Source organism: Gordionus sp. m RMFG-2023, chromosome 5 (genome assembly GCF_954871325.1).
Source record: "Gordionus sp. m RMFG-2023 chromosome 5, tfGorSpeb1-WG-v2, whole genome shotgun sequence".
Lineage (NCBI taxonomy): Eukaryota > Metazoa > Nematomorpha > Gordioida > Chordodea > Parachordodidae > Gordionus > Gordionus sp. m RMFG-2023.
In genome coordinates, this window is record NC_088779.1 from 23,543,985 (window position 1) to 23,554,969 (window position 10,985).

Here is a 10,985-nt window from a genome sequence, read left to right on the forward strand (position 1 = left end):
CAAATTAATATTGATATTTGAATTAAGCATTATGAAATACATTATATATTTCAATGGAGAATTTTTAATAAAGCAACCAAATTAATATTGATATGAATTAAGCATTATTAAAATTATGAAATACTTATATATTTCAATGGAAGAATTTTTAATAAAGCAACCAAATTAATATTAATATGAATTAAGCATTATTAAAATTATTAAATACAATATATATTTCAATTGAGCATATAATTATGAAATTTATTTTAGACACAATTGTGCATTTTTAATAAAGCTACCAAATTAATATTGATATGAATTAAGCATTATTAAAATTATGGAATACATTATACATTTCAATTGAGTATTTTTATTAAAGTTCAAAATTAAGATTATGAATTTAATTGAATTTATTAAATTAATTATATTATTTTAATAAGTCTACAGAACTGGTATTGGTAATTATTAAAATGAAATTGTTTTATTTTATAAATAAACAAGATAAGAGCATTTGCATCAGCTAGTTATACAATATCACAATGTGCCTGTGTTGATTAGTTTATGAATAAAAATCATAAATATATCTTAAATTTGTAATATTTGCTAAATATAACAATAAATATGTGTCAAATATTACAGGGTAAAGTGGGTAAAATGAGTAGTTTGACATACTAATCATAGCTCCTAAAATATCATAGGTAGAGGGCTACACTTTTTCTATCTTATAGATGAGGAATTGGGTTATTAAACATTAATATATAATTTGTTGTGTTTGACTTTTGTTTAAAATTTTTATGGTAAATATGCAAAATTATCGCTTTACCGGTCTCCCCTATTATTTCTCTAAATTTTGTCAAACAAGAAAATTGATTCCCAGTCATAATTACACCTAATTTTATCATATTTTGAGCACAAAACAATGATATATATTATATATAACTGTATTCTTAATGATAAATTCGGTGTAATTTAGACAACACGCCAGTACATTTTAAAGATGGGAAGCATTTCAATTTTATTTTTAAATAAAGTTTAGTTTTAACACATTATTCTGCTTCCGGTTACCGTTCTGCGTAGTCAGGTAATATCTGTAATAACGACTTATATAATTTTTTGAAATTTTTAGAATCGATATTTTACATATGCTGGATTTGACGGTATAATTTTTTTTAAAAAACGCCCATAAAATAAATGATTTGGAGCGTTTTTAAATTTGAAGATCCTTTTACCGATTCCAATATGTACAAAACCTATCTCATAAATTTTAGGCAAATTAATCATCAAATTTTGAGTTTTATTTGTAATATATATATGCACTAATTATACAATATTTTACTTGGATTGGCCGAAATATTTTCTGTATTACCTGATTTCGCATATTTCCGCTGTAACACATATACTTCGAAAAGCATCGTATATATTATTACCGCGCTGGCTAATTTCCCAATATCTATAAATCCTTGAAACTCTATCCTACATTGCATTTTTGAAATATAAAAGTTATATCCACTAATAATTATATTGCTATTTCACTGATAAAAGTTGTCATTTTATAAAGATAGATAATATACATCTTTTTTTAAAAGGGATTTTAATTTTGTCTCCTTTCGATTTCCTTAAATTATAGTTTGTCCTTTTTTTACTCCTTCCGCCACCTTAAGTGATTTGGGTTTAGTAAAGAAACCCTTCATTCCTAGTGATATTATCCTATTCTCCTTATAGCGAAAAATCGTAATTGTGCTTAAAAATCGTTTTATTCTGGCCGAATATTAACATTTCGAAATGATATTCAAAAATTTTTAAGCCATATCATATGCTATGTAATATTTTGAAATGAATTTTAAAAAAATTGACTATTTCTTAAAAGTTTTATACATTCAGTTTTGAAGAAGCCTAGAATTTAGAAAGAATACCCATTCCTAGTTTTGGTCTCTTATTTTATAACGATGCGATTAAAATACTTACAATGACAATGTTATAAGGAGATAAAATTCTCAATATTAACATTGCGAAGGTTTAAACGCAGTGATTAAAGATGTGGGCCAGAACCAGGTCATATTTTTATATTTACTATTGATAGAAATAATAATAATTTATTGATAATTCATCTATTTTAAGATAAAAATTCAATTTCTACCCATCAATTGTTGATAGCTAGATAGACTGGATATCGAAGAAAGTTTCAATTTAACTTCACATTCGTTTATTTTTTTATTTTATTCTGGAACTAATATTTAATTCATTGTGATATAATGTTTACAATAAAGTTTAATGTTTTCATTACATTTATATTTGTTCTTATAATTAAACATTTGAATTTTATATATAAAAAAAAACTCGAATGAAGAAATTTCCTATATGATATGATATGTTAACCCCCCCCCCCCCCGGCTAACAAGTAAAACTTTCTAGCATCATATTTGATGCTAGTTTGATATATTGTAGTTGTGATTACCAATATAGAGGAAGAGAGAATTATATAAATATAAACACATTTTTTGCCGAAATTTATAAAAAAAATATAGAACTTGTGATTAGATATACAAGCTTTTACTAGTAAAATAGGAGAAAAGATTCTCTTCAGAGATTTGTTATTTACCATATGCCATGTTATAAATAAATAAGACAATTTTACAGCAAAAATTTAAAGTGATATGATGAATCTGGTGCGTTGCTATTTAGGTTCTAAGATTCTAAAGCATCTTCCTAATCGATTAGTATTTTTCAAATTAACACTAAATTTTTAAGTAATTAACGCCTCGTCTAAACATATACAGTGTTATGATAATGAAACATATTGAAAATTAAATTAAAACTCATCCATATAAAATTATAATCTTTGCAAAAATAATTAAAATAACAAAAGGAATACATAAAAGAAATTTCAATAATGTTTTCTTTGTCTATATTTTAATTATTTTTGCAAAGTATAATTTTATATGGATGGGTTTTAATTTAATCGTCAATATGTTTCATTAAATCTTCACAACATAGTAAGATAATATTTTACTTAAAATAAAGAAAAAATTGAACGGAAGAAAAATTAATTGTAAATAAATATTATTTCTTTATGTTATTATTACTGTAAAATAAGTGTTTATTATTAAAAATATACAATAAAAAGAGGAACAAACAAAAATTAAACAGATAATTTTACTTCTTTTCGCCTTTAAACAAAATCGCAAAAAAAATTTTTTATTATTAAATTAAATATTCATTCATTTTTGCGCTGATTTTTGAATATAAAAAAGTTGTGGTTTAAATTTTAGGCATAAAATAAGGTAAATTATAAATATTTAGATATAAGATTTATTTTCTTATGATATAAACAAATTATTAAAATAAAATTACTAGATTTATTCAATAATAAAGTCATGCAAATTATTAATTTTATTACCTTTAATTAATTAATAGATGGTTTAAATCTTTTAATATAATTATACAAAAATCATTTGAAAGAAAATATATAATTCTATAATATTAAATCCGCAAGTTGGCGTATAATTATTTTTTCAAAAAATTAAAATTTTTTTTTTAAAATATATTTAAAAAAAATATATAATAACATCTGGGGAACAATTTACCATAAACTTCAATTCAGCAGAAATCTTGGAATTTAACAAATATTTAACATAGCTAACGTAAATTTTATCCCACTTGTCACCAATACACTTGGTGTTTTTGGTAGGAGTTCCTTAAATTTATCATATTGGATAAAAAAAGTTAGCTAAATCTGTCAAAAAATAATAAAGTAATTTATATACACCTCTACATAAGAAATCTTCGTCCTTTTTTACCATTTCAAATCACATGTATATTTAACAGTTAATCACAAAGTGTGTACTCGATATCGCGGGGTAAAATATGTGTAAATTTAATACAACCAATCCGAAGGTTTAGAAATAGACCAAAACACATGGTAGCAAAAATATTAATGTTTAGGACAATGTGAGAATATATTGGTCTTTAAAGAATATTTGCGATATTTAAAAAAACACCAATTGGGGGTTAAACTATGTGAAAGTCGTTAATTATAAGATGTTTCATACACATAAAAGTTTGTTTACAAATATAAATAGTTAACATATAAAGTGTAAATAATAAATATAAATTGTACGATTATAAACTATCCAAATATACAGGTTTTGCCATTGTTTTCAAACAGAAACCCCTATTATGAGAGCACAAAAAAAACATATTTTTATTAGTGCTGTAAACATTTTTAAAAAAATCGAACGCGTTCGCGTTCAACGTTCATTGACAAAAATCGAACGCGTTCACGTTCACGTTCAAATTCAAAAAAAGGAACGCGTTCAAGTTCATGAACGCGTTCATGCGTTCAAAATTTTATGATAAATTTTTTTTTAAATTTAATTTAATATAAATAAATGCCTTATATTTTTCAACACAATATATTAGCCATGATAAAAAATAATAGTTTTATTTTGATAATATAATTATAAATACAATATAATAGAGCGATAAAAAAATAAATTTATAAAAAATTTTTCTTATTAATTTTTAATAATAATTGCTTTTCAAAATTTTCATCTGATAGGTATGAACGCTTGGCAGTTAATACAGCGTTAGCTATACTAAAAACTCGCTCAACAGGGGCAGATGAAGGGATTGCGGTGTTATACTTGATAAACAATTCTTTTAAAAGGGGGAATTTATTAAAAACATTTAATGTTTTATCCATTGTCTCAAAAAATTGAGCTATGTTATCATCCTTCAATCTGCCCTCTTCTTCCTCGTCAAAAAAAGGATATCTCGGAATTAATTTTAAAACAGTGAAATATTTTTGATATTTGGGTCATGGTAATTCTAATTCAGCTAATATTGAATTTTGATTTTCAGAATCTGATGATGAAATATTTATATCCATGCAAATGCTAATCTATTAAATTAAAATATAAAATATTCAAATTAATAAACTTTAATCTTATCTTCTCTAGCAGTAGCACGTTATGGTACGTTAATTGCAATATGAAAGAGGAAAAAGTAAAAACAGCCGATTAAAAAATATAAGACTTTTTTGTTAAAAAATTGGATTAAATATTAATTTTTCAAAAATAAAAATATAAGACTTTTTTGTTAAAAAATGCGGATTAATATTAATTTTTCAAATAAATAAAAATTAAAAGTGTTTTTAAAATTGAACGAACGTAAAATTGAACGCGTTCATCAAAGAAAAGGAACGCGTTCCCGTTCAAAGTTCGTCAAAAAAAAGGAACGCCGTTCATCACTTTTTTTTCAAAGTTCATTTTGAACGCGTTCGTTTACAACACTAATTTTTATATATTTTGTTCTCGTCACATGAAAAAATGTCAATACCTTTAATTTTACCGTTCATTCGAACAAATTCTCATATAAAACGAGCATTTACTGAAAAAAATATCTATAAAATTATTTTTTTAAAAAAATCTAAATAAATTTATTTGCTTAAAAATAATTGTGCGCATCAATGATGTTACATAAAATCATATTAAAAGATAATCTTAAAAAATTAATTTATGACTAAATAATTAATATGTGAAAAAAATTTTTTATCGTTAATTTAATAATTAATGGACCGTATGGATTAGCAGGCTTATTCCTTAAAAAAATATTTATAAAAAGTAAATATTCATCAGAAAATATGATCCTTCCAACTAATTGTGCACGTGCGAATTACATTTTTTTAAATTAATATTTTTTATATCAATGAACATATATTCCCTTTTAGTTTTCTTAAGATGCATTTTTTATGGTTCATCTTAACATTTTTACAATTTCTATTTTTACCCATTTGCTTAAAATAAGTTCAAACTAAAAAAATAAGGAATATGATAATTTTCATTTTTCTATGGTTCTTCGTTGAAATTTTATTTTACAGTATATATTTTTACATTTACTTTAAAAAAATTTAAAATAACTATTATGACAATTGTCAGTACATCTTAATTGAAATTTTATTTTAACAAGTTTACAATTTATATACCCAATTGTTTCAAAAAAGTTAAAAATAACAATTATGACAATTGTCACTTTTCTATGGTAACTGAAATTTTAATTTAACATGTTTACAATTCTATTTTACCTAATTTCGTTATCAAATTTCAAAAAATGTAAGAAAAATAAGGAACCTGACAATTGACACTTTTCTAAATTATATCATTGAAAATACATGCAACTTATAATTTTACCTATTTGCTTCATAAGAGTTTAAAAACGATTATGACAATTGTCCTTTCTATGTTATATCTTCATTGACATTTTAATTCAACATATTTACAATTTATATTTTTATCAATACTTGAAAAAAATTATAAAATGACGAGTATGACAATTGTCACTTTTCTATGGTTCGTCTTCGCTGGAATTTTAATTTAATATGTTTACAAAATATGTTCCCATTTGTTAAAAAAAATTTAAAAAAGTTTTGGAAAGTTAAGAATATGACAATTTTCACTTTTCTTTGGTTCATCTTCGCTGAAGTTTTAATTAGATCTCTCAAGATCTAGGACCACCCAAGATGATCAATTAGTGAGTTAGCCTCATAATTAAAACAGCATTAACTTTTCCAAACCATAATTATAATATCTAAATGTTATTTATTATTATATTTATTGGAATAGACTCTAGTAGGCTCTTGATCAAAAAAAAAACAAACTATATTTCAGGTAAGATGAAAAAAAAACGACCCAAATTTTAGATTGAATAGAAAAAACAGACCACAGAGTAGAAGTCGTAAAAACGAGCCGAACTTTGAGTCAGAGTCGAAAAAAAGATCCAGATTTTGTGCGGAGTTGGTTTTTCGGCTTTGACTCAGGTCAAGGTAGAAAAAACTTTCCTAATCTTGAGTCGGAGTTAAAAATAACGATCCAGATTTGGGAAAATGTTACCGATTAACAGCATTAGGAGCAACCAGAGCCAAATTAACCATTCCAAATATTTTAGGGACCGGGTCTAAATAAAAAGTGTAAGAAATTTATGAATAAATTGTTTTTTAGGGAATTCTACACTTCTCCCTTATATCTCTAGCCAATGAAGAGACAATATCATACTTTTTATAATTTTTTGTCTCCTAGGTTGAAACTAATTTCCTGTCAAAAAAATCGCATGTCTTATAAAAAAGAAACGTTAAAAAAAAAACTCTGCCATAAAAAATTTGCTTGGCATTAAAATTATTAATATGCCTTTTATTTCGTATAACTACTTGATCGGCAGCGATGATTATAATATGTGCGATGAAAATAATTAAAACATTAATTGAATTGATTTTTACAGAGTTGTTAAAGTAGCTCGCTACTTGTAGCGCGCTACTTAGCGCGCTATCTTTTTTGGTAGCTATAGCTAATAGCCGCTACTTTTTTTAAAAAAATATAATGAATGTAAGTATAAACATGAAAATTTAAATATAATATCATAATTAATTATAATTTTTATAATTTATTATTTAATTTGGAAATTTAAATATATTTTCAATTTTTAATTTATATTTTCAATCTGTGTTAATAATCTAAAATGGCATCGCCCATGGATATCCAAATTCTTGAAAGTGATTCAGACATGGAAGATTCAATAAAAGAAAATGTACTTAATAGCTCTAATAACGATTTCCCATTCCCTAGATTTGAAAAATTTTTTTAAATAAATATTAAAACAAAATCTGGATACAAATTCCTGTGCTTAAAATGTAAAAAAAATATATCATCAAATCAATCGAGTAGCTATAACCTGAAACACCTAAAGGTAAATTGTTATTTTTACATTATAATATTATTTATTTTATTAGACTGTTCACGCCAATTGCTATAAGGAAATAGAGAAACATATAAAAAAATTTGGTATAGGAGAATCTTCATTCAAAAAGACAAATACTATCCAAACCAAATTAACTGATAATAAACATGCCAATATTTCACAAAAATTGGCTGATAAAGTAATTGTTGATTTTATTATTGACACAGTTCAACCATTGTCCTTGGTTGATAATCCATCATTTATTATGATGATTAAAACTTTATCCCTGGCACAACAGTTTTATGTCGCCAGACACTTATGAATAAAATAGACGACAACTTCAAAGTGATGAAAGATGCTCTAATAGTAGAGTTATCAGATATATCTTATGTATGTACCACGGCAGATAGTTGGACACATAACAGAAGGTAAAAACTTATTTATATTTATAAATTGATCTGATTAAATATTTTTAGAGCTTCCTTGCCCTCAAGTGCTAGTGTCGAGAGATTATTTAGTAAAGCAAAGCTTATACTTTCTGATAGTCGCTCTAGACTTGGGGATGATAATATTGAAATGATATTATTATTAAAATGCAACAAATTAAAATAAATATTTATTTATATTGCTTATTTTTTTATAATCTAAACTAACTATATTTTTATATTTTTAAATGTTGATTTTTATATATTATTTATTATACATTTACATTATAAGCAAAAAAAAAATAAAAAAAATTTGTTTCTAAAATTTTTTTTATAAAAAGTAGATTAAAAGTAGCTAAAGCTACTTTTGAAAAAAAGTAACTAATAGCGCGCTACTTTTTTTGACAAATAGCGAAAGCGGTAGCGCGCTCCTTTTTTTGACAAATAGCTATAGCGGTAGCGCGCTACTTTTAAAAATAGCGTTTAACAACTCTGGATTTTTATATGAATTTATATATTTGAAAAACATCGATTATTGTAAATTTTATTATTAGTACAAATGGAAAATGATTTGATTCATTTTTGAATAGACCTATTCTATATTTGGGCCTCAAATGAATCAGTATTTTTTTATAGAAAACAGGATAGAAGGATTTGATCAAACTTATTTAAATAATATAGAATCTATATATTCTAAACAACCATTTATATATATAAATTTATTTAGTTTACAATATTCACAACATAATAATGATACGTCATTGTATTTGTTTAATGATTTTGTTACTAATTATTATTCCTAGAACTAATGCATGCTGTAAGTTAGTTATAAATGAATTATTTTTTTTAAAAAAAATTATTTTTATTGTAGATGAATAAATTCTATCTTATTAATAACTATTATTTATAATAATTAGGAAAAGAATAGTAAATATGGCATAATATAATTGTGATATCTCTAAATAAAAACTAGTCTTATCAACCGAGAAGCAGGGGAGAAAATTGTTGAAAATGTATTTGATTGAGTAGCAGGGGTTAGATGAATGTATCAGAGTTTAGTTTATAAAAGGGAATAAGGCTGTTGATTAAATAATATAGTTTGAAATTGTTGTAGCATTAACTTTTCTCTTAACACTTGAAATATACATACATTTTTATCAATAATCCTTAGCATATTTTTAAGTTCTTTTACAAATTTTAGTCACTATATGACCAGGGAAGGGAAATAAAATTTGCTATTATATATCTTGAGGAGGGACGGGTTCAGGGAATAGGCAGTAGGCAGCCAGGGGTATGGATTAAAAAAATATTTTTAGGGGATAAATAAAAATTTTGCGAAAATCATAAAAAATTGCCAGTATTTTTTTCCATGAAACTGCTTTAACCTATGCGCAATTTAACAAAACCTTCCTTTTCACAAAGTTAAAAAACTTTAATAAACTTATTTTAAATTTCTTTTTAATTTTTTAAATAAAAAAAATATTTTGGACATGCTATTATTTTTTTTTTCATAGCCAGTAATCTCTTGCCCGCCACCAGTTAGAGTCTCCAAGATTATTGTCTATAGTTTAATCGTTTACCAGAGGAAGAATTAGCACGACGGAAATTAAAAAATATTGGCATTCTCTCATTTAGGAATTTTGATTATTAAACGTGAATTCTTTGCTATACAAATGTATACAAAACGATTAATTATTTTGTTTGTTCATTTTTGTTTATAATCATGATTTAACGAGAATGAGCATGCGTCTTCAAAATTTTAACCTTCGAGATTGAAAAACGTAATGTTAAAGTATTGAGTATCTGCATAATTGTGGGTAAATTTTACATCCGGTAGCGTGAGTGGGTATACAGGCCTGTGCCCCATCTCTATGTTATATATAACGTAATATTTTTAAAAATTGATGAATTTAAATCAAATTTGGTTAAATTATTATATATATTTTTTTTTCCCCCATTTGTATAAATATCGGTTGTATTGATATCGGTGCATCTATGATATTAATTTTTTTTTATTAGAATTCATTTTTAAATGTATGTGAAGAAGCATAAAATAAAAAGGCAAAAATTTCTTTAGGAAAGGGGAGCCCCAAATGCTCTTTATCCTCCATATAGTTCAATTATTTTTTTGGCTTTCTTGTTGTATCCTATTAGCTTATCAACAAAATTTATTTAACATAATGCACATTATTATAACATATAGAGAATTGGCTGAAGAAGTGAATTGGAGGAAATTTTATTTACAAAATCCCCCAAGTTAAGCAAGTGCGAAGAAAAAATATTTCCACGCCAAATTAAATAAGGCATATTTGAGCCTAATAATCAAGGCATATTGAATCATTTAGCAATTCTTTCAATTAAAAAAATGAAATTTTGAAAATATGGAAATTGAAAACGTAATTGATAATTTTGACGAAAAAACAATATATAAACAAAGGAAAAATGTTAAATTTCGGAATAAAATGTATAAAAAAAATTAACTTCACTACCCAGATGAAATAAAAAATTTTTAAAAAACTATATTTCTAAATTAATAATTTTTCAACATAATGGCTATGATAAGAATTTTTTAGAAAAAAATATTTAAAAAAATGAGTGATAATCGGGATCTAAATTTATCATAAATAATAAATGGCTGCAGTATTTGCATGCACTTATGCATGGTATGAAGGTAGGTGACAGGTCTCTATTTTAACTAAAACCGTTATGACGAGGATGATGGTTTAATTTAAAATAATTATACAATCTGGAGAGCTTGCTACTATTATAGTATGAGTGATAACTTTGAAATGAGCAAACGATATGTTTTATAAAATATTTAATTTAAGAATAATTACTTCTTAGAGTAAA